This window comes from Amblyomma americanum, chromosome 3 (genome assembly GCF_052857255.1).
Source record: "Amblyomma americanum isolate KBUSLIRL-KWMA chromosome 3, ASM5285725v1, whole genome shotgun sequence".
Lineage (NCBI taxonomy): Eukaryota > Metazoa > Arthropoda > Arachnida > Ixodida > Ixodidae > Amblyomma > Amblyomma americanum.
In genome coordinates, this window is record NC_135499.1 from 214,070,836 (window position 1) to 214,095,291 (window position 24,456).

Consider the following 24,456-nt stretch of genomic DNA (forward strand, 5'->3'; position numbering starts at 1 on the left):
TGTACGAAGCTATGCGACCGCAAGCCGGCACATCTGTCTGACGTTGTCATGCTTTCGTACTAAATAAAGCGCGTTCGCGCCTACCTCCATAGCGGGATAAAATGCAGTTCGTCCATTCCAGTGCCAATTCATTGGTCTCGGCGTGTCGCTTTTCGAGGGTTTCGACGTGCTGATTGCGTACTGAGCTTGGTGCACCGTTCTTAACGAGCCGACGATGATTGCTATAGTGTAGACACTTTTGACGTCTTTCGACGCACATGATTCTTGGGAGTGTTCGTACGGACGTGAACACGACCTATACCCGATAGATTCGCGGTGCTGAAGACATCCGCGGGCTCCCGGACCAGGTGCAGAGAAAAACAGGACTCCTTCCGCGCTTATCTCGCAAAAACAGCGGAGCGTGTAGGAAGCTGCGAAGTGTTAAGGGCAGTCACTACTATAGCACGCGTGCAGAATAGGGCAGAGGTGGATGGAGTCTTTTACGACGCAGTTGCTTTTCTGTTTCTGAAATTCGGTAGGGAACGCCTCTCCTCACGTTATGGGTTCAGTGTCGTCAGATCTCAAACCGAAAAAGCAAATTACACTGCCGCGGATGCATACGCGACGAGGACATACACTTTCCTGCTATTTGGCTGAGGGCAGCTCCATCTGTATTCTCCACTACGCTGATCGTTTTTATCGAGGCAGAGAGAGACCTTTGCAAATAGAGCTAGCGAGTTGCTGGCGTCCTGTGCCTCTCTGCACGTACCATCTCGCGGTATACCCTTGCACGCAACGTAAGCTCATTAGATGTAGCCATGAAATGCCGATTAGCTCGATGCATATCGCTGGCGGCCGCATGACAGAACGTGGTCGACGTTATCCTTTCCGCCGACGGCGGCCCGGACGGGTGCCCGACAGCAGACCGGCGCGTGGTCTCCCGCAGAGCACTGCGCACGTCACGAGCGGCGTGTCGGCGGCCGAGCCTGCTGGGCCGCCGGTGCCGGTCAGAGGCTCAGCGGATGAGCGGAGCGTGCAGGCCGGCGGCGGCCAGCCACTCCGGGTTCCCCTCAGAAACGCTGCCATCCGGGTTCAGCCAGGATTTGTCTGGGTCTTCGCTGGGGAGAAGCCAAGATGCGCTCAGGGCAGGTACCAGAACCCACTGTCTCGTGCATCATCATCACCAGCCCGGCTTCGTTCACCAGTGCTTTTCATTACTACAGAATCTGGACGTATTAAGTACGACCGTAGCAGACAGACCCGCTTACTGTCGCCCTTGACTCCGCATATAAGTGAACCCCCATATCAAAAGCGATGTTCTGTGATCTTGCGAAAAAGGTCAAGTCAGCCGCTCTACCACTTTGGCGGACAAAGGGAACATTGAGAACCAGTCTATTCGTGTATCCACGAAAATAAGACGTTTTCCTTTTACCCACAAGCGTTTCCGTCATCTGCCGGTAATTGGGCGCGTTACTTGAGAGACCGGTTGACTATAAAGTGATGGACACCATATATTTTGAGCGCCGAACGAGAAAAAAAAACGGCGTCTCTCAGATAGAGCAACCTATGGAAACAGTTTAGAGAACGATTCCCATTGCGTGTACGTGCTAGCAGAATAGCTTGGTCTTCGATCGAGCTATATGCGCTCTTGTTATTAAATTTTGTTAAATTCTAAAAATGCGAGTGCGCGGACCGAGCAGTTATTCTTATATACAGCATTACCAAAGCTGCTTCTGGTTTTAGAGTGAAGCATAGCCTCTTCCAGTCTGAAGCCATAATAAAAACGACTGGGCCAAACGCCGATTTAAGGGAAGGCTGTGTTAGAGAGAAATTTACGCGGGAAAATGACATTGGTCTCCATTATTTTGACGAAAAATTTCGAAGAAATGTATTGTGTGCTCCCTAAGCCCGCTTATGGTCGAGATCTTTTGTTTCTGCACTGGAAAGCCTGCACTCGCCTTGCGGATCGATAATGCATCGCTCTAAGCAGAAAGGAGTAAAAAGGGTGTAAGCTGTCCTCTAATGACGCCTTCCCTTCGCAATAGAAGAGCTTACTCCCGTATCAAAGATATGCAACGGATGGGCGTACAGCGTGCGCTGCTTGAGCTGGGCGCAGGAGCGTCCGAGGCGGCGCACACAGCCCCGGTAGCTCTGGTGCACGCGGCAGTGGCAGACGCTCACCACCGCCAGCACGATGAGGCAGGCGCCGGCCAGGGTGGCCGCCGCGATGTAGATGTTGTGCAGCTGGTCCGCCGGACGCCCTGCGGACGAGTTTCATGGATTTACAGCGGTGCTTTCCGGGATTGGTCACTCGTAAAGTGAAAATGTTGGAGCACATACGCAGGGCCTGTTTTGTTCTCCATTTTGCATGACCGGAAAACGTGGAAACAACGCGTGGCACAGCACGTCAGGCCATCTACGCTAAGTGGACAGTTCCCCTGCATGGACCATGCCGGAGGACGCGCATTTGTCGTGCGACTGACCCTGCGTCCTGGCCATGGCGTCGGCGGGCGCCGAGGGCAGTGGTGCGCCGCCACCGTTGCCCGATGAGGAAGCCATGCTGCCCTCGCACGTTTCCCCGGTGAAACCGCGGGCGCAGGAGCAGTAGAAGTTGTCCAGGCTGGGCCAGCACGAGCCGCCGTTCTGGCACGGGTTCGGGAAGCACGGGTCGTAGCGCTGCGTGCAGCCGGGACCTGCGACGTGCACAGGGGTCGTGCACCGCGCAACAAGACGGACATGCGTCGTTCTTTCCGAGATGGGGAACCGTTAACTCATTCTCACACAAGCATAGACAGAAATATGGTTCTGCCATTTCCGCAGTCGTCGATGAGAGTGGGTTGCGATGTCGAAGACACGATTTCGTGCCATATACAGCTCTCGCTGCGTTACGAACAAGAAGAAAGATGCCTGGCATACGGGCGCAAATTTCGCGCACCTATAGTTCGACGACGCTCTTATGTATACTGCTGTTCTAAATATAGCATTCAACGACCAAGATCATACTAAACAACAGTCAAGCTAAAAGACTTGATTGCACTGACTCTTTCCTTTACATATGGTGAAGGCTGTTGGGGGGGTTAGAAGCGGGCACTGTCATTTGCAAAGCGCTCACAGTCGGTACAAACTTCCTTAAGGAGAACATCCGGCCCTAACAAGTTGTTTGGGATGGGGGTGAAGGCGGATGGTGGCGTTCTTTAAAATCGCCCGTAGATAGGCAAGACTCCGCTGACGTCGCAGGCAACCGACGGCGTCCGCGACAATACCGCCGGGGATCCTTTATCGCGGCCGCGCGTGTATCGGTCGTCGCAACCGCGCGATGTGAGGTCGCCCTTGGAAGAGAATCGCGCCGCGCTTCGACCTCCTTTTAGCCGCAGCTGGGTCAAGAACAGCGCCGCGAGGCGTCCGCCCGTGCATGACGACGACAGCGGCCACTCCGCGACTGCGGCCGAAGCGTTGGCGCGGCGGCGGCTGCGCCCCGAGCGTTCTTTAACGAGCGGCAACGCAAACGTCTCGTGTTGGGTTTGGAGAAGCACACGGAGGGGGAGCTCGCCGAGATTGCTTGAAAGCTCTCTAACCGTCGGAGACCTTCTATGAAGTTGCAGTGACTGTGCGAACGAAAAAGAAAACCGGGAAGGTAACAGGCTGCGCCATGATTACTGCGATGGGCTTCGTGTCCTCTACACGTGTACCATGGCACTTTTCAAAGTTCTCCGACAAGCTTCACGCTGATTCGCCCAATTTGTGGCGATGTCTGTAGCGGGTGTCTTTACCTGGAATTATTCCGGCACTTATGCACCTACCACGGTCGCCGGTATTGATATTAACCTAAAGTTGCTTGTATAGTTACCGCGGATGGGAGCGCGTAAACTTTCACTTGGCTCTGAAACACCTTCTCGCGCAATCACTACGCTGCGAAACCCACAATCGCACATGAAAGTTGGCGAGTCCTTTGCGGTGACTTTTTCATACTTGCGCCCACCTCACGCGTCTGCGTATGGCGGTTAAGAGAGGGCTATTGGTTAGATTCTTTCAGACATCATGTAGCTATCATGGCTGCGACAGTCAATCGCGTCGCTGCCGCATCGGGTGGCAGTTTTTGCAAAACCTTAATTCAGTCCAGAGTAGTCATGCTGTTCTATGCAAAGCGGCTTCTCCTCACGTCCAAAATATTTTGCCTTGCGTTTCACACCATGCAGCGCGTGTTATAACGCCATGTCATGTGAAAAGACTATGTTTCCGCCGGACTGGCTTGGATTATCCGCGTTGAGGGAAGTGCTTATCGTTCCTGAAGAACACTGATGTTGCTACAGTGGGTAAAGCGGCCCAGTTGGCAGCCTGAAAAGCTCCAAGAAAATCAAGCACAGCGCCAGATCACATGCAGGTAACGGCACCAGCACGGCAGGGAGTTTCATGCGCACTGAAAAATAATTGCCAGGAATGCCTGCACTGCACATGATAGTGCGGACGGTCCAAGTTGTTCTTCGGGCAATATAAAAAAGGGCTTCAACGTTAACAAGCGAATTCATTCGGAACACATGGCAGAACCATGCTTCTGACATAGCCATGCTTCTCAGTTAACCATCTGTGAAGTTGAAGGCTTCCGTGTATCTTATGGGTCAAAAGTTTGGTCTGTTCTCGAGAAACCAGAAAGTAAAAAAACACAGGGACGCCTGATTTCCTGATGCCTTAGCAAGCGATGGCATTACAAGCTGATGATGCCTTTACCGGAATTAAGTGACATCACTTCTGGTCTGGTGACATAACTTGCCCCCAGACAATGAGATTTATCCGGTCTGATGACGTCACTTGCCTTCAGACGATGGAAGTCACCCGGTCTGGTGATGTCACTTCTCTGCAGCCAATGGGCGAATTTTGTGACCGACGACACATTTTTTCCCCCAAGAGGCAGCAAGCGAGCAAGAAAATCGGAAACGAAAGGTGCTGTAGCTGGAACTTGAGAACTTGTGCGAAGAGACAAATCTGCAGAGAATGTTCGTCTTTGCTGGAGTCTGCAGATGGTCTCCCTAGGCATACTTAGGTTAAAAATGACATAACCGTCCTTGCTTGCGTTGAACGGTCAGGGACAAAAAAAACAGACGTCGTGCTCATAGAAAGGAAATCAGAGACAAGCTCTCAAAGATGCCGGGTCAACATGATTTATAGTCTATGTGGCTAAATAAATGTTTTTTCTACCCTTCTTGATCATTTCCTCGTTGTGTTCTTGAAACCTGGAAGTTCTTGAATTTTTGGATTTCTCCGGATTTCTCCGCAAGAACGCTGGACTAGCCGGCACGCGTATATGCGAAGCTGCATGGTTTGTGCGGCATGCACAACACGCGTCGTGCCCTTTTCTGTGCTGACCATAGCGTCGTGAACAATGATCTGTTGTCCTAACCACTGCACTTATAGTCTATCTTCACCTTCAACCTCGTTATGGCGGCCACCATCGCAGCGCAGGCCCACAAACTGACGCCTTCTCGGGCCCCAAAGCGACCGGGGCGCGTGCGCCTAAGCCTTACCGTCGTGTCTGCAGAGGCAGGAGTAGTTGTTACCCCGGTCGAGGCACTGGGCCGGAGGCGGACACGGGTTGGGCCGGCACAGGTCCACCTTGATCTCGCACCGGCGGCCCGCGTACCCGGGGCCGCAGTGGCACCGGAAGCCGGCCACCAGGTCCTCGCACTGGGCGCCGTGCGCGCATGGCCCGGAGTCGCACTCGTCGTACTCGAACTCGCACAGGTCTCCCCCGTAGCCCGGAAGGCAGTAGCACCGGAAGCCTCCGCTCCCGGCCGGCAGGTCTTCGCACTTGCCGTGCACGCACGGACGGGCGCCGCACGCGCTGCCGCCGCTGTTGTTCCTCGGGGACTCCGTCGTGGAAGCCGGAGGGCCACCGCTGCTGGCGGTCGTCGTCGTCGTCGTGTTGTTGGCCGCGCTCTGGCGCTCGAGTTGCTCCGGTCGTTGCTCCTCCGCTGGCTGCTGGCCTTGCGCAATCTGGTTTGGCTCAGTCTGCGGCTCGTTCTGTTGCTGCACCGAGGATGTCCCGGTCTGTGGTTCCAGCTTCTTTTGCTCGACCACCGGCTGCTTTTTCTCCTGGTCTGATTGCTCATTCTGGGATTGTTGTAGCTGATTCGACGCTTCTGTAACTTGCTGCTGTTGCTGCAGCTTAGGCGCCTCCTCACGTTGCTCAGACTGCTCCTTCTTTCGGGGTTGCTCGGTCTGAGTAGCTTCTTCTTGGTTCACTTTCTGCACGGGTTGTTGCTGAGTCTGCGTCTCCTGCTCTTGCGGCTGGAGCTGACCCTGCTCGGGTTGCTGCTTCGGCTGCACTGGCTCGGGCTGTACCGATTGTTCGGGCTGCTGTGTTGTTTCCTGTTTCGCCTCTTTGTTCTCGTGTTGCTGCGTCTCCTTCTGCTCGGGCTGTTTTTGCTGCCCGCTAGGGGGAACAGTGGTCGGTTCCTCTGCAAATATCACCCGCACTGCGCGTAACGTAGAAGTATGGAATCTGTGTGAGAGCCGCGCTACCGTCACAGCCATGGCGCCGTCTTGCCTCTCACACGCGATAGAGAGAGAGGAACGGATTTCTGCTTTGCCGATAGAAAGTTCTATTATCAGATCGACGGTTACCCTTCTTTTCCTCAATGGTAGGCAACAATTAATACGCGGAACACGCCAGTCAGCGTTCGTCACATGTGGTAATTGTTCGCCATGTGCGGGCGTGTTCACCTCATCGCCACTTCAGATGAATAAAAAGCTACTATGCACACTTTCTGCACATTAAACAGCATTTTAGTGAGGCGTACGCTGCGCAAGCCATTCCTGTGCGCCTGTTCACGAAATTTTCGCGACCATACCTTGGGGTCGCGGTACACATATTTCTCCCTTGTTTTTCTTACGCAGGCGCGCTGCCGTCATCAAAAAGTTACAGACCAGAACTGCGCCAAATAAGGCTTACCCCCGAGTGCTGAACTACACGGCAAACCAAAGGGAAAAGTAGAGGGCTCTTATTAACACTGTACCACGCGTGCGCGTCCCACGTACCTGCTACACAGCTTCGATTGGTGGCGTCGTCAGGTGACTGGACGCAGCGGCTGCCCGGCGGGCATGGGTGCAACTCGCACGCTCCAAGTAGCTCCTCACAGCGTCGGCCACGGAAGCCTGCGCACAGAACAGAAGTCCCTTCACCGCTTCTACGCCGTCTATGTACACCACATATATACGAGCAACCACGTATATAGTCTTCAAAGAAAAATTTAGTAGCTCATGCGCAGTCACAGTCGCCCGTCGTCCAAGAGCGGTAAAATATGCAAGACCTGCTTGACCAAGGCACCGCTTTAGTCAAAGTGTTTTGATTTGCCAAGCATTTATATCGCATTTTTTTGCCACAGTATCGCCTTCACCGCTATACGAATTCGCCGTCCGGTTGGCTTTGTTGTAAAGAGGTATTGGTGTACTGTCCCCAAAGCTATGCTCAACAACTTACTTCAGGCATACGTGTATCGCTAGCTGCATGGTTTGATGTCTATCCGGACGATTTGGACGAGCAGAGATTGGCGAAGAAGGAAGTTTGCGAGATCTCGTTGTCTACGCTAAGCGAAGAAGCAGTTGCACGCGGCAGCATAATGCCAGCAGCGCACCGTGCGGGCAGAGGCACTGGAAGAGGGAGCCGGCCAGTCCCTCGGCGATGTCGACGCAGAATCCCTGGTTGAGGCACGGCTTGTGGAAGCAGCCGTCGCGCTCCTCGCAGAAGCGGCCCGCCAGCCCAGGACAGCAGCGGCAGGAGTACGACACGGCGCCGGGCTCCAGGACGCAGGCGCCGCCTCCCGACGAGCAGGGCGCCTCGGTGCCCCCGGGCTCGTCGGCGCGCGCGCACTCGTGGCCCGCCACGCTCACGTTCAGCAGCCACGCCGAACCCCAAAGGTGAACTGCGCGTCGCAAAGGGGATGTCAAACGCAAACTGCTCGAAGCACACGCCTTCAAAGCATGGACCAACATTGCGGTGGCTGTCATCTACTGATGCCTGCTGGAGGATTCGGTAATAATAATAATAATAATAATAATAATAATAATAATAATAATAATAATAATAATAATAATAATAATAATTGGTTTTGGAGGGAAAGGAAATGGCGCAGTATCTGTCTCTTATATCGTTGGACACCTGAACCGCGCCGTAAGGGAAGGGATAAAGGAGGGAGTGAAAGAAAGGAAGAGAGAGGTGCCGTCGGGGAGGGCTCCGGAATAATTTCGACCACCTGGGGATCTTTAACGTGCACTGACATCGCACAGCACACGGGCGCCTTAGCGTTTTTCCTCCATAAAAACGCAGCCGCCGCGGTCGGGTTCGAACCCGGGAGCTCCGGATCAGTAGTCGAGCGCCCTAACCACTGAGCCACCGCGGCGGGGATTCGGTAATCCCCACACTCTAAAACGGGGCACCTAAGCTATCCCAGCTGGCTGTGGGGGCGTATTGCACGGCTAAGTGCAAGATAGTCTGGCTTCTTAAGCATTACCAGGAATTTTCCCACCCAGTGCCGCCAAGCCTACCGGCATATCACATTCTCTTCCGCAGCTATCCGGCCATTCTCTTTCCTTGTTACGTCACGAATTACGTCAACGCGCTATATTTTTTTGTTCAAAGCCATGCGCCATGTGGTGGCAGCCAGGAGAACTAGAAGCACTTGTCCCGAATACCCTGAAAATGAATATCGCTGCTACTGACTACGAAGGCAAATAATATCAACCCATGTACTATATCCAAACCTGGATCAGTGTTTAAAAATTTTGCTAAAGTCTGCGAAAAAAAATGCTTCTTGTGCAGCTCACTTTTCAGGGCAGTCAGTATTTAATTTCCTTAAACGCTGATGTTGATGTCCCGTGCCTCTTACGATACCTCTTTAGTCTACGCTTATTGTGTATGATTTCACAAGTAATCAAGAGATTAGGCCGCCTTTTCAAGATGTTCCTGTCCAGTACGAAATTGTTAATACACTACTTCAGCATTTTAGAGACTCGTTGCCAGGAACTTTCAGCGTCACCACTTATAATTACAAGATTTCCATCGGCATAGTCAATAATTGCAATATCATCAGCTGCGGTATATTCCTTAACTGAAGTGACAGCCAGTGCACGTATTCGTTTTTTAGCAACTTTCCGGGAGAAAGAAATTAACTTATGGTCAGATATGCCGGTTTCAGTTGTAACAATTCATTCTCTAAACGCTTCAATAACGAAGAAAATGTTCTGTATTGATGTCTCACGAGTGTATCCATAATTATCTGATCAAGGTCGAGAGCCAGCATATCGTCAAGGATAATACCACTCGTAGCCAATGGTCTAAAAGACAAATTATTGCAATTTATTAAGGGCAAATTAAATTCAGCATTTAAAATCACATTTTTGTTCCGTAGCAATAGTAAGTTATTATACAGTTGAGGCTTGTAGCCACATGAAGGTACACGTCTACCGACAACCCAGAGTTCTTGACCGATGTCATGTGCTTGACATGTGCATAGCCAATGATTTAAAAGACAAATTATTGCAATTTATTAAGGGCAAATTAAAGTCAACATTTAAAATCACATTTTTGTTCCGTAGCAATAGTAAGTTATTATACAGTTGAGGCTTGTAGCCACATGAAGGTACACGTCTACCGACAACCCAGAGTTCTTGACCGATGTCATGTGCTTGACATGTGCATAGCCAATGATCTAAAAGACAAATTATTGCAATTTATTAAGGGCAAATTAAAGTCAACATTTAAAATCACATTTTTGTTCCGTAGCAATAGTAAGTTATTATACAGTTGAGGCTTGTAGCCACATGAAGGAACACGTCTACCGACAACCCAGAGTTCTTGACCGATGTCACATGTGCATTTGCTGTCAGCTTTTATGACCTCTCCTTCTTTGCTCACAAAGATGACACCTTTAACCTATAAAACCTTGGGAAAGCCTTCGTAATGTATTTGCCTAATGTGTTTGCTTACAGCTGCTGAACTCCCTAAGGGGAGCGTACGTTTTGCGGAAATGAGTCTATGGCAGTAGTGGCGCGCACACTGGCGAATGCCTCAGACTCGGTCGATGTAATCAGCAGGAGAGCCAGCGCTCGTCGGCACCGTATTACTAATTCACATGGCGCTGCGCCATCTGCAGACAACGGGTGACGTAGACAGCTGTACCCACAGATGGAAAGGAAGCGTCATCGTGCTTCTTTTATTAGAGCCTCCCTTTTTCCTGGCTACACGGCTCTTGAATTCGCTGTCCAGCCATAGCCTGCCGCCTGTTCTTCCGCCTGACGAGACTCGGTTTCGACATCGAAACGAAGTACGTGCGCGAGACGGTTTGCGCCAGCTGTCTCTTTACATTAAGGGCGACATGTACCGTTCTCGATGCTTGCCCATGATTACGCGCGAGTAGATGACACTGGGGAGAGTTGTCTCACATCTGATTCCATATACAGCCATGCTCAAAGAGCAAACCGACAGTTCTATTCACGACAGGAGGCGGAAAACGATTTTTTTTTTCACGCGCTCTCCTAGGCCGGGCTCCTTTGATTTAGACAATTCTGTTTGGCCCCAAGATTTTGTTGCTGCGGTGAAGGAGGACGCCTTTATGCGGGAGGTACGGAGTTCGATCCCCGGTGCCGCCGGGAGCCCACCAATTTTCAATGGTCACAAGCTTTGCCCCTGTCCTGGTGCTCAGCTTCACTGGGATCAAATGACTGGAAAATAGGTATTTGACCTTATCTCGTGTAAAGAAAAATACCTTGTGCAATGACAATGTTTAGGCAGCTTTTCTTGCACGATTAAATTTAATCATCATCGTCATCGTCATCGAGGAAAAAGCCCTGCTGTGTGCTTCTGTGCGTTGCGGTGTCTCCGAGAAGGTGCTTTTTCGAAGACCATCTCTTTCTACTAGTGAGTCACACAATGGAGATACAGTTGAACCTCGATATAACAATGTTGAAGGGGCCCTGCGATTACTTCGTTATAGCCGTACCTTCGTTATAGTCCGTGTTGACCGAGCTGCCGAGGGGAATTATCATTCCCTCGTTATATATCTATTTCGTTATAAACCGTTTCGTTATAACGAGGTTTAACTGCAACATTCGCGATGCTCGCCCGAAATGCTATATAGAATATGCTATGACTAGATATAAATGTTGCCAAATCGAATGCCTCTGTCGATCGGACCTCCCACGTCACACCCGAAGCTCACTACACAACTCATTTGGCCCTTGCGCCGCGTGCTGCCGGCCTGCCATCCCTTTCAGTTCAGAGCGGTCAGCGCGCATTCATGCCCTGTGTATGACTAGGAACTCCGCATCAGATCCACAAGTGCCTACCGGAGGTAGCCGCAGCAAGACATAACTGGCTGATGTAGAGTGGAACCTGTGCTAGTTGGTTCATCGATTAGGAAGTGGCAAAGCAGCGCAACGAACAAGAACGACAGAAAGAATGACAACACCCGCGCTGAGCCTTGTTCGTTGCGCTGTTTTATCTCTTCTCATTCCCTCTGTAACTGGCTGTTTCGGGAGTTTCGCGACTTTTTGACGGGGGTTGTGCTGGATAGACTAAGCACGTACCGCTGAGTGCGTGGCTTCCCGGCGTGAGGATCTCGGGCGAGATGGTGAGGCCCGGCGAGTGGTAGGGCTTCTCCCAGAGCAGCAGCGCTTCGTCGCGGCGGCATGGCTGCTGGCCATACCCACCCTGCAGGGACTGCAGCGCCAGCCTGGGGTCGGTCGCGTTGCCGCCGTTCGGCAGCGACTCCTCGGACAGCTTCAGCCTGCGCACAACGAACGCCACGCTCTGTTCCTCCAGTCCGCCTGCATGCTCAGTGAAACCCGCTTTCTATCTTTCTTTTTTTTTTATCCTCGCCGCGTGTCGCGGGTACCATGAGCCAATCTCTCCTGAGACGGCAGAACAAGGCCAGCTCCTGAAACTGGCGGGGACGTAGCACGAAAGAAACGGTTACAGTAGGAAATCGTCTTCCTCTCTTTTAAGCCCTTATATTTCTACCGCATGAAGTGTCTCGCTTTTTTGTATGACCGCCTCCATGACGCTCCGTGCTTTGTAGAATCAACACCCCCATGTACGTAACCGCAGTTTTCATTAAGAAATCAATTCCACTTAAACAAAGGTCCTGCAATCCCACACGCAGGCATTAACACCCGCGTGCAAAAAAAAAAGATATTTTACCTTATGATTCTAAGCACTCTAAGACTGTAAAAAGAGCAATTGCATCGCATTGCCTGGAGTCTTCTCTCAAGAAATCGTGCCCGCATCAGTTGCAAGATCGCTTCCACAATCAGATGAGCCGACTTTCGGTGGCTGGGTTCCCCTTCTCTGTGTTGGTTGCTGTTTGCGAGACCCTCCTTCAAAAACTTATGCACGGAACCCGAAAAAATACCGGAGAAAATCGTTTCAGGGCACAGAAACTGCTAGTTGTGCCTTATGTACCCAAGACCTCGCACAACTTGAGGAAAGTGGCTAACAGGTATGGCGTGAGTGTCGGTTTTTCGGCTCCCGACAAGCTGGAAAAGTTGTGCCCTCGAATCTGCAACTCTAGGAAGCTGGGTTGCCAGATAAAGCACGGCACTCCGTTTATCAAGTATTCCGTAGGAATGGTCTACGCTATCCCCTTAACTTGTGGGAAGTATTATGTCGGTCAGACTGGCTGCTGCATCAACGAGCGTCTGGGGACCATGCCCGAAATTTGTCAGACTTAAAAGATCAGCACGCACATTTGATTGCGCACGTAATGAGCTGCGACGGGTGCGAGGCGCGTTTGAATGAGACGAAGATTCTTGACAGGAGCATAGATAAGACTGCACGTGTTAGTCTGGAGGCTTTCTACATAAAGAAATTTGGCTCTAAATGTGTCAGTACTCCTTCTTTATCTCTTTTTGCCTCAGAGTTTAACTTTTTAGATTCAGTTTTAATGTAACATTTCTTTTTCATGTGTCATTTTTGGCTGCCTGCACGTTTCTGCGAAGCGATGATGCCTTTGTTTACCTTCTCCTCCTTGTCACCCTTCTCTCCCCCTGAAGCTTCATCCCATATAAGCTGCTTCCTGGCTTCAATAAAATTCAGTTGTGAGTTAGCGCTTGTGTCTCGTCGTCGTTCGTCTTTGTGGTTTGCATGGTTTTGGCGCTAGGTTTTCTCTAATTCAAACACGCAGGCAGCAAGTAAATTGCGGTGGGGCTGCTCTATGGAAGCTTCGGTTCTGTGGTGGAGTTACGGTTCAGACCAAAGTTAGAAACCCTGACCGACAGGCTGATGTCTAAACTGCCGTGGAAGCTCATTAGCCGCTCATTAGCCGGCCTGTGCCATGATGGCGTATGCATGCGAAGCGCGCGTTCAGTCAAGAAGAATACGGGCAGTGTAAACCCTGTGCCCGCCAGAGTTCGCAAAGACTTGGTGTGGAGGAAAGCGTGCACTTACTGGATGTCATCCATGCTCTGTATGCTCAGCGAAAGCGTAGTGCGCGGGACCTCTTCCTGGGTCCGGTTGGCCTCAGAGTCGGGAGTGCAGGCCACCTGCGCAGCCAGGGTGCCATGCGAGAAAAAAAAATGGCATCGGTAAGATTCTCTTGTATACTGCGTAAAGCCCCAGAGCCTCAGCTGTAATCGCGCAGATTTGAAGACGTAATGGCGGAGTTAGAAATAAATTTATTTTCTTGCAAAATAAAAGGGTCATCATGGCTAAACACACTGCATGGGCATCTTGTGGGCAAAAAGGTGGGCGCACGGACAACACAACTTTTATATAAATAAACGCACGAAACACAGAGGTTCACAAAAGGTCCACAAAAGCAGTTCTGAGTGTAAAAAACTCCTAGGTGGTCCTCGGTGGGTCGCCTGAATGCCTCTGCATGTTCTGTTGCGGCTGAATTAAGTTCACGTATACATTTGCTCACATTCGTTTCATTAGTCTTTATTTTCGTTTTTATATTGGGTATAATTATAAGGTTCGTCATATCCGAGACTGACACATTCAAGTTCGTTATATCTGAGGTCAACAAGAAAGTTTCTTATAACCGAGGTGGCATACTAAGGTTCGTTATATCCGAAGTGGCATATCAAATTCGTTATATCCAAGGTGGCCAAGCGTGACGGCGGTTGTCATTTCTACTTGAGCAGACCCTTCTAATACTAATGCATTAACAATTGTGTAATGAAGAAGAAATACAGTTCACATTGGACTTATAGCTTGGCATAAGGACAGGCAACCAGACGAAGTTTTTCGTAACTGCTTCTGCTACGAGAGCCTTGCATGTCCTTGCATGTCTTGCATGTCCTCGGCCACCTGCTTTTCTCGACACACCGTCGACGCCAGGGGCTGCCGCTGAACGCGACCCTTAACAGTACCGCGTCAAAACAGAAATTAGAACGGAGGACTGCAGAGGTGCCCATCCCGCTGATGGCTCGTAGCAGAAATATGCTTGACCATGAGTTCTGCACCCACCGGGCCCAACTCCACGCATGCTTTCCGTGTGCCACTGGGGCAGCCAAGCGAACAGCGAGTGCGCTCGTCCACTGCACCCTGCGCAGGACGCAAGTGCGGAGGGAGTGCAACGTACGTTGGCTGCCGACAGGACGAGCCGGTGCGTCTTGGGCAGGTTCCTCCATCGGGGCAGCGACGGGTCGGCGCAGTCCTCACCTGGTGCACTGGTCGACAGCGGGGTGCCGCTTGTCGGGTTGACGATGAACACGCTGCCAGGCATCGGGCTACGGCCGGGTGCGGCCAGCGCCATCGCCAGCGACAGCAGCAGGCAGCAGAACACTGCCCGTCTGCGCGCCGCCATGCTGCAAAGAGGGCCCGCTCAGCGCGCGCCTTTATTCTGGGCTCGTCTGCTAAGAATGGCATGGCATGGCATGGCATGGCGTGGCGTGGCGTGGCGTGGCGTGGTGCGTTGTGTTACCGCACGTTTGCACCGCGTTAAACAATTGCTGTTCTTGCGTGCGCTCGTAAACAAGATGCACCGTGTCTTTCATCCTATTTTCTGCACGTGTCATAGGTATGCACTGTATCATCAGCCCAGATTTCCTGACGCGGTCATATTGAAGCCGAATTAAGCTTTCCCATTTTGTGCTCGCTACGTTGAAGAAATTTGTGTATGTCCATAATGGGCGGTTTTGTAACCTACCAAGTTTAATATTATTCGCTTGAATAGTGAGTTACGAGAGAGTGGGGAAACGCGACACAAATTCGCAAACATCGCAGTTTATTCTTATTATTCACATATTTCAGCAAGCAAAAGTGTAATTATTAGGTACCATTGAGGACTCACGATCACTAAATATTCAAAGGCAAAGTGAAGAGGAACACCGTGAAATTTAATATTAAAAACTTCAAAATGTCGCATCTTACCCCGCCCCGCGCGTCAAAGCGAGACAGTTCATGACTCAAAGTGAGACGCCCTTTCAAAGTTAAGATGCCCAGCTGGCCCAGCTTTGCAGCCAATGCTGACAAAGTTGGGTCCGTGGGCACCAACTCAAACTTTGTGTTCCCATCCGTACTAAAAGACTGCATCATGACAGAATCCGGTACTGTTTTGTTCTATGTACCGTTACAAACTAAGGACATCTACAACTGCAAGCTTTGCGTGCCAGGGTAGTACCCTGATCGTAATCAGGGTAGTACCCTGATTACGCCACTCTTTTGATTTCCTGCCTGCTTCGCACCCTTTTTCTGCTTTAGTGTCACGGTTGTTTTCCATTCGCTATGGACATCCGATTTGGCTCCATTCGAAGTACGCGAACACGAACTCTTGGACGTAATTTTAGGTCAGACCGAACATAGCTTGTTCAACTGTCAGTATGCTGCAATGCAGCCGTCCTTGCTCGCCGGAAAGAATGCGAGGCTTTGACTCTGTCTGAAAAAAAGTTTGTGCATTTCCTTGTCCTCGTAATCCTTCTCTTTATTTACTGTATTGTGGTGGGCGTGTTTAGTGAGGAAAAAAAAAACTCCGGGAGGAACCTGTGCTGCTTGATGCTCTCCAGAGCTTCCTTTACATTTTCTTCGTGTTGCCTGGCTATCAGTTTTTCCTTTCAACCTTCAGACGATTCCAAAGAGAGATAAAACAAGGACAGAATTTTGGAGCAAGCAGTAAAAGAGCTGTCATTATTTTAAGCACTAGAGAACACCGCATGTGCCGTTTTGCACCACGTGTACCTTGTCGTTAAATTCCCTTACGAGAATGAGAGCTGCAAACACCTTGCACGAGATAATACCAATAACCATTTATTATACTAAACGCTTAAGATAATCCAGGACACTTGGTCGGTTGAGCTAAGAGTTTTGAACTTGTGGCGTGCAGAATTTCGCGCTTTTCGACTGTTGTTCAACAAAGCTGATTTGGCAATTTTTTCTTTGCTTAGAAAAGGTCGGTCATGTCAACCTTGTGTTGCAGTGGACATGAAGGGGGAGTCATGTCAGCTAAATATCAAGTTACTATATTAGCACATTTGAAGCTCAGATGGCCCAAGGTAGTGAAATGCCGCATTTTGCTCCACTCTGCCCTAGCTATCGCAGTTTTAAAAGCAGTGTTGAAAATGCTCTTCCTAAAACTTTCGGTTCAGTCCGTTTAATGCATGTATACGGATAAACAAATTGCACCAGTTTGGTTTGGTTTGGTTTATAGGCATTTTACGTCCCAGAACTACTCAGGCTATGAGGGACGCCGTAGTGAAGAGCTCCGGAAATTTCGACCACCTGGCACTCTTCAACGTGCACTGACATCGCAGAATACACGGGCCTCTAGAATGTCGCCTTCATCGTAATTCGACCACCGCGGACGGGATCAAACCCGCGTCTTTCGGGTCACCAGGTTGGGCCGCTAAGTAAAATTAATATTGTAAAGTCACTGTCACGTCAATGCCGCCTGCAACAGCACGGCCCCGTGCCTGGGTCTCGGTCGCCTCGATTAGAGTGGTGGTGCCTAAGTCTCTTTGTCCAGAAATGCCTCGTCGTGAGGCGACCGAAGAGCAGAGCCGTTAGTGCCTAAGCCGAGCGCTGCTTTTGATATTGCCGCGAAGCGTTTTTCTTTGTGTTTGGCAATGTTCCTTCTTTATCGCAGTCGCCTTATCACTATTTCTCTGGAGCGACTGTAACCGCGTGCTCGAGATTGTCGTATACGTGTCATAGGCACCTTATCCCGAAGATTCCTCGTCACCTATAAAATGAGCAGAGCCGATAGCGGCGGGTATTTAGATCTTTGTGGACCGCCGAGCGCACTTTATTTTTTAGAGCATAGCCTCGCTCCAATCGACAGTTTTTGAGTTTGCCGCTGTCGACAACACTGCGCCCGCATGACATCATATCGTATGACGTGGTGCAAAAAGCGCGATCGCTCATTCGGCTGGTGAAAACGAGTGCACTGATTGAATCCTGACCGTGGCGGCCGAATATCGACGGAGACGAGATGCAGAATTAACCACGAACTGAGGTTCCTGAGCACGGAGAACATCGGGGGTTCGAAAATAATTGTCACCCTTCCGCTACGGTGCACCTAACGGCCAACAAAGTTTCTTTGGCGTGTCTAAATTAATCACTTATCAACAAACATTATCTTTTCGATCGCCACAGCCGGCAAAGATTGTGTAATGCTCGATCCATACGCTTCTTTTCGGAGAGAGTGGTGCAAAATGGCACCGATTTTGCAAATCATCATTTCTTTTTTTATTATTCGCGAATATCAACAAACCTTACAGAATTATTTCCTACCATCCTGGCACCGACCTCTGCAGCTGAAGCCTGAAATGGTAAGACTTTACAGTATTAAAAAATTTCACCCTTCATAAGACGCAAGCTGTATGCGTGTCTCACATGCATACAAATGGCAAAATTGCTCTCAGAATGACTCTAGAAATTGCATGACATCGCTTCGCAGACTGTACATTATGTCTCGATGCTACCTACCAGCTCAAATAAAAGTCTTGCTGGTTCGAGCACTGATTTTGTAGAAAAAAATGCGTACACGTTTATAGCAATGATGTCTTCGTAAAAAGGTCTCAAAAGAGGTACGCATATCTGTACCTCAGCCTTATCGATGTATAAGAGAGCTTGCAAAAGAAATGAAAATTGCTTCAAAAAGTGTTATGAGGCAGCTGACTGGGTGTAAAAAGCCCAAAAGCTGAACGACTTTCCAAAATTTTGTTTTTTCCGCCAATGTGGGTCGCACCGAACTGTGCATCCACGCTTGTAAAAGCGCACAGAACAACAAGAAGGCCTATTAGCGATAGAGAAAAATACGTTGAATGGTTTATTTGATTGTTATATAGTATTCAGCACGCGAAAATAGGCACCTAGGTACACCGTTGTCTGCTTCAGGCACTTGAAGCAAGTGGTGCAACTTGGGGGCCGCTCTCCTATAAAGGCTTAAATATATGCATTTTACCCCCAGACCCGAGTTAGAATGAGACGCCCTTCTAAAATTGATACATTAGTTGGTATTGCAATGAATTCACACAAAGTTGGTTTCATAGGCACCTGTACAACGTTTGTGAGCCTATCCGCATGACACCAGACAAGACCAAGCACTGTTTTGTTCCGTGACCCGCAACATAGGCATCTCAACAATCTTTTTTTTTTTCGTATGCAGCCTGGCTACGCGATACATTGTGAATTCCCTACTTTTTCGCACCTTTTGCTCGTGTTTACGTGCCACAGCTGCAGCTCATTCGCTTCGTCTTTGTCGAATGGACATGCGATTTCGTTCAATTCGCATCAAGTTGACACTAGCATTTGGACGTGGTTGTAGGTCAGACTCGACAGAGCTTCCTCCAGTGTCAGGATGTGTTATACAAGTAAATCTTGCTTTTCAGAAATAGAGTGCCGCTTAGTAAACTAAGAAACTTTGTGTGGTTCCTGCATTGCATGTCCCCTCATTTTGTTTACTCTTCTCTGGTGGGTGTCTTTATGAACTCCAAAACGCTTGGTCGTATCGGCGCTGCTTGATGCTCTGCAGAGATGTCTCCATGGCTTCTCCGCGCCAATCGGCAATCATTGTTTTTCGTTTTGTACGTTAAAACAATCATAGCGAACGATTAAGCAAGGGCAAAGCTTTTGGGCTAGCAATAAAGCTAATAGGTTACCTTTGCCCTACAGAACACCACCATGTCGTGTTCTGCCCCACATATGGCCTGCTGCTAAAATAATTCCATCGTAAGAACGCTAGGCGCAAAGATTTTTAAATTTCGCATAAAATAACATTGGCCAGCTTCAATAAATTAACACATAATGCAGGGCGCATAAAAACACCATTGGCCAGTAGCAATAAGTAAATACGTAAGTTAATGCTGGACGCATGTGCCATTGAGCTGAGCTGAACAGTATTTTTTTTTTTCGCAGCTTGTAAAAGACCAAACTTGCCAGCCTTAGGCTGAGTTGCAGTGGGCATGTGGCGTGTCACTTCACCTAAATTCCCAATTAATTTGTTATCACGCTTACTAGCTCCTACCTTTACCTCGATCACCTAAGCACAAGATCGGACTTTTCTTGACCCGAATGTGAAGGAATGCATTCGTTGTGCGTTCGAGCGCACCGTACTTGAGGAACAGTTTTAATTTCAATTGTGCATTTAACTTGAAAATGCAGTCAATTTGACAAAAACAGCTCAGAAGAAAAAAAAATGTTTGTCTTTCACGCATCCAGTCTTCTACTTTCAAACAACGAAGATCCTGTCCTTGAAGACCCTATTAATAACGTTAACCCTGTGATGACCGCGTATCGAAAGGACGGATAAAAGTTTTGAACTACCTGGACGTCACCACTTATGGTCACTTCATTGCTGAAATGTAAGAAAAAATGCGAGAGTTAATAAAAAGATCTAAATACGCCATAACTAAATTAAGCTCATTTTGATGGTTTCTCAATGTCTGAAGACAATAATACTACGGGAAAAACACGCAGACGCGCACAGTAAATCAAAAGCAAAACTTCGAACTGCTCGATTGCCTGCCAATGCAGCATTGCGACCAGAAAAATTTTGCGCTGTTTTGCCCTTACGGTTTGGTTGCGCATCATTACTATATCTTATTTATATATCTATCTATCTTTCAGCGGGCCTCCTGCGTCTTTAGCAGCTGACACGTTGATCTTGCTTTCATAAGCATGCCGGAAAAGGCCGTTTCTGCAGTTATGTTAACAATTGGTGTATAGTTAATTCCGCAACCTTTTGCATTTTGCAATGCGATTTTACGTGCCAAAGCACTATGGGCTTTGAGGCACGGTGTAGTAGAGGGCTCCGGCTTAATGTTGCTCACTTTGCGCTTGTTCCCCACGGATCGAACCGCGCGCGAACTATGTGATCTGCATCCGAACGATCGATCCATGTGGAGCATGGATGTTGAGCGAAAGCATCCAGATGAATCGAGTGACGCAGTTACATACACCCTTTGTCAAAAGTTTAGCGCCCAAGGGGATTTGCATCTGGACCACGCCGTGTGGCTCGTTATGAGTCCCCAGCGTTCCAAATCTCTCGAGCATATACCAGAAGTTCGGGACAGTTCCCAGCGAGTGCGGCTAAGCCTAGCGGCCTATCATGTTCTGTCCTGCAACCACTCGGTCATTCTGTCTTACGTCACGGATGATGTCGACGCGCTATTTTTGAATGTTCAAAGCCGTGCGACACGTGGTGGCGGCTTAGGGAACTAGAAGTGGTTGTGTGTGTGTGTGTGTGTGTGTGTGTGTGTGTGTGTGTGTGTGTGTGTGTGTGTGTGTGTGTGTGTGTGTGTGTGTGTGTGTGTGTGTGTGTGTGTGTGTGTGTGTGTGTGTGTGTGTGTGTGTGTGTGTGTGTGTGTGTGTGTGTGTGTGTGTGTGTGTGTGTGTGTGTGTGTGTGTGTGTGTGTGTGTGCGCGTGTGTGTGTGCGCGTGTGTGTGTGTGTGCGTGTGCGTGTGCGTGTGCGTGTGCGTGTGCGTGTGTAGTAGTAGTAGTAGTAGTAGTAGTAGTAGTAGTAGTAGTAGTGGTTGTCTCAAATTCCTGGTAATGGGTGAGAGGAACTGCGTCTTCTCCCTTTCGAATGTTCTTCCACAGCCCACTGCACGGCTTAACAGAAAACCTCCCTGGCTCTTAGCTTTTGACAAATGCCGCATGTGCTACCGATGCCTGAGAACGCGAGAGATCGAGGCGACAACTTAGTCGAACGCCGAAATAATTACGAACTTATCGGTCCATAATCATCGCTATCAGCGAGCTTCTCGTCATCTGAGACGCATTCGAAGCAACGCAGACCCTTCTTGCGAAAGCAGAAAAAAAAAACACGCATTATGCGAAGCCTGTGTTGACAGAAACTCGTTGCAGTACCCATCGCTGTTCCCCTTCTTCACTGCAGATTTTTTCATACTTTCCCTTCTTGTATCTGTGAGTGAAATGAGCCCCTCGCAGGTTAGCGTTTTCATCGGTATCTGCAGAAATGCGCCCTAATTCACCCAGTGTTCCGTGTTACTTCTCGACAGCACAGGCTGACAGATGATGATGGTGAAGGAAATTAACGAACTACATGCTGTATGGCACTGCGTACGCGATATGTGTCGAGTAAACATGTCCGCTCCAAATGCATTCTTGTATTGACATCCGCATCCCGTCGTCACACCGTCGCTGCTCTCTCGCGATGTGTCTGGCTCCCTTGTTTCCACAATCCTACACCACGAGGCCGTCCAACCTACCCAACTTCTCGAAACTGTGAACACCATATATCCAACATATCCGACCATAAACCTCATCGCGCTACACATGCACTATTTGGAGGGAAGAATATAGTGTTTCCGACTGACTAACTAACTGGTCGATTGGCCCTAAGCCTTTCAGCATATTCTGTGGTGTAATTTGTGCGAATTGGTAAATTGGTTTTGAGGAAAGGAAATGGCGCAGTAACTGTCTCACATATCTCGGTTGACACCCGAGCCGCGCCGTTAAGGGAAAGGATAAAGGGGGGAGTGAAAGAAGAAAGGAAGAGGTGCCGTAATGGCGTGCTCCGGAATAATTTGGACCACTTGGGGATCTTGAAACGTGCATTGACATCGCACAGGACACGGGCGTCTTAGCGTTCTGCCTCCATAAAAATGCGACCGCCGCGGCCGGGTTCGAACCCGGGAACAGCGAATCACTACTGAGTTTTGTGCCTTGTGATTTAATTCGACCATTTACTTCGCTTGTCAGTCAGTTTGCATTCTTTCAGAACTCAGACAAGAATTCGCTCGTGGATTGCCAAAAGTCTAAGCTGAAACAATGACAGTCTTGGTCAAAAGTCTTGTGGCCACAGCGTTCAGGTGCAGCGAAATGAATGTTCCTAGAATGATCCGTGTAGCGGATCATTCAAAACACAAGTGAAGTTGCGGTTACCCCTACAAGTAAGGAGGCAGTTACCGGAGCTGTGCATTCCCCTCTTCCTTCCAACCACGCATGTTGGAAGCTTCTCTACCGCAAGAAGAAACCTTCTGCTAGCATTTCAACGTCATTCGGTCTTTAATAGTGCCGTAATAGCTCTGTTATGCGGTTGAAGCGAAACGCCTTTGGCCTTAAGACTTTTGACCAAGACTGTACGTATCAGCAGTGACGTAAAGGCGCCTCAAGCTTTGGAACACACTCGGGTGTTATTAGCCGCTCAATTTTTTAACACATTTTGTAAATGTGACCTCTCTGTCGTGTGTGACCTTTCGTGTGCAAGCATTACTTTCGTTTCACGCGAGCTTCGTACTCAAAAGGTTGAAACATTGTCAGACTGATCGCTTGTCACGCCGAATACAGAAGTCGATATTGTCGGTATCTCATCCCTCTGTTCATCTTACTCCCCGCCGAACAGTGAACCTGAGTTAAGGGAGGCGTTCAGGCCAGAACTCAATTTGCAACGCTCTGTCAGGATTGATTACTCAAAAGAGAACCTCCATAGTCCCTGTCCACTTTGTCTTTACTGAGAATATCATTGTGTGGCTTTGCTTTGCACATCTAATCACGGTTGGTGTCAATGCTCAGTGGTATGCTTCCTGTTATTATTGCTAGTGAACGGCTACATTATCTGCACTCCCGTTTTTTTTAAATTGTTTTTTTTGGGGAAAGGAAATGGCGCAGTATCTGTCTCATATATCTTTGGACACCTGAACCGCGCCGTAAGGGAAGGGATAAAGGAGGGAGTGAAAGAAGACAGGAATAGAAAGGTACCGTAGTGGAGGGCTCCGGAATAATTTCGACCACCTGGGGATCTTTAACGTGCACTGACATCGCACAGCACACGGGCGCCTTAGCGTTTTTCCTCCATAAAAACGCAGCCGCCGCGGTCGGGTTCGAACCCGGGAACTCCGGATCAGTAGTCGAGCGCCCTAACCACTGAGCCACCGCGGCGGGGCCTGCACTCCCGTTCTGCTTCATACGCGCGACTGTGGAATAATTAGGGGCGTCATATGCACTCATTAGCAAACTAATACAGTTAGAGTTTCGTTTATAAACACAAATGAATCTATGCTGGTTTCACATTATCAGAAACAATGTGTTCGCAGCGCATTGCTGCAGACCCGCGGAAGCATGCTCGACCGACCGCGTACACGGCTGGCGCCAAGGCCGCGCGCTCCTCATCATGCGTCGTAGCATAGAGCGAAGATGCTCGCCCTTTCTACAAAGGCCGGGCGTCGCCAAGCACAGCATGTCTGAGCCTCGACCGCGCGTAAAGAACTGGCGTTGCATGCGTGTTCAGAGACGGGTTCAAGACTGCCGAACACTGTCTGCTCTGCAGCGCTACACGGATGGAGCGTTGCCGGGTATAGTACATGTCATCTCCCCTTGCAGGCTTCAACGTCAGTGGAGAGAGCGAACTGTAATCTGAGCTTAGCGCAGTCGGTCTTTAAGCACGCAGACGCAGAGGACCCGATGAACCCTGACCTACATATTGAAGTTGAACTGTGCCGTATAGACGCTCGAGCGACGCCTGTCTTCCTCCTCATCTCGCGAAGCTCGGCGTCAGCGGAAAGTCGCTGCGCGTTCTGCAGTCCGCCCTGCTCTTCTCCTCCGGGGCGCGCAGAAGCCCACGGATGATGCTCGGCACCACCCCTGTCGGCGCGCGCGCCAAAGGGGCCTTCTAGCGCAGAAGGCGAGTCCCCACCGGCACTCGAAGGGGATACGGGGTCGAGCACGATGCACGTAGTCGCTGTTCTCACCTCTGCGCCGTGTTTTTCCGGGGTGCGCTGCCGGTGGCTCGGATCCAAGATGGTCGGCCAGCCGTGTGGACGACAGCGCCTGTGTAGCGGTGGCAGCAGCAGCAGCAGCAGACGGGAGGAGGAGGCGCCGGCCGATCCCAGCCTCGTCGTGCGCCGGTCGATGGATCCGCGCATGGGCCTGGAGCTCACGGCCATCGATCCATCTCTGCCGCTTGCGCGCTGCTTCCATATATCGGCTCTGTCGCGCTACTGCCGTCCACAGCAAAGCTCAGTGGGGCTGCCTGAAAGCGCACTGTCGTTGGCCATTGCCGCTAAGTCCGTTGGGGTCCGGCTTG

At 49.9% G+C, this 24,456-nt stretch overlaps 1 pseudogene across 1 annotated transcript; it reads right to left on the reverse strand.

Moving 5' to 3' along the window:
• On the reverse strand, nt 1-24,451 carry LOC144126044 (uncharacterized; annotated as a pseudogene). Its single transcript, XR_013313444.1, has 11 exons — nt 24,122-24,451; nt 20,414-20,422; nt 14,553-14,778; nt 13,415-13,509; nt 11,557-11,756; nt 7,608-7,895; nt 7,012-7,128; nt 5,499-6,431; nt 2,463-2,672; nt 2,069-2,240; nt 1-1,097 (listed from the first exon to the last, which is right to left on the reverse strand). The product of XR_013313444.1 is annotated as an uncharacterized LOC144126044 (transcript).
• Nucleotides 24,452-24,456: the final 5 nt, after the last annotated feature.